The sequence below is a fragment of the Sinocyclocheilus rhinocerous genome, unplaced genomic scaffold (genome assembly GCF_001515625.1).
Source record: "Sinocyclocheilus rhinocerous isolate Xijiao unplaced genomic scaffold, SAMN03320098_v1.1 scaffold3231, whole genome shotgun sequence".
Classification (NCBI taxonomy): domain Eukaryota; kingdom Metazoa; phylum Chordata; class Actinopteri; order Cypriniformes; family Cyprinidae; genus Sinocyclocheilus; species Sinocyclocheilus rhinocerous.
In genome coordinates, this window is record NW_015662616.1 from 39,419 (window position 1) to 39,686 (window position 268).

The following is a 268-nucleotide window of genomic DNA, read 5'->3' on the forward strand; positions in this document are numbered from 1 at the left end:
AGTAGGGATGGGCGATACCCCTTATTTTGTTTTCGATACGATACCGATATTTTTCAAGGCAGTATCGTCGATATCGATTCGATACTTCTGCACTAAACTTTTCAATTATGAAATGTATTAAATTATTAAATTACTAAGCGTAAAACGGGTAATGAAAACCACTTAACTTTCTGTTTAAAATGCATTTTAACCCGTTTAATCCCAAATTTTTCCCAGACATGAAAATATCCAAATGATGCGTCATTAGTAACCCTTTGAAATAATAAAT

General features: G+C 31.7%; 1 protein-coding gene across 6 annotated transcripts in view; it reads right to left on the reverse strand.

Moving 5' to 3' along the window:
- taf15 (TAF15 RNA polymerase II, TATA box binding protein (TBP)-associated factor) overlaps positions 1–268 on the reverse strand; it is a 14,475-nt gene that overhangs the window by 12,753 nt on the left and 1,454 nt on the right. The gene's annotated exons all lie outside the window — the stretch shown is intronic.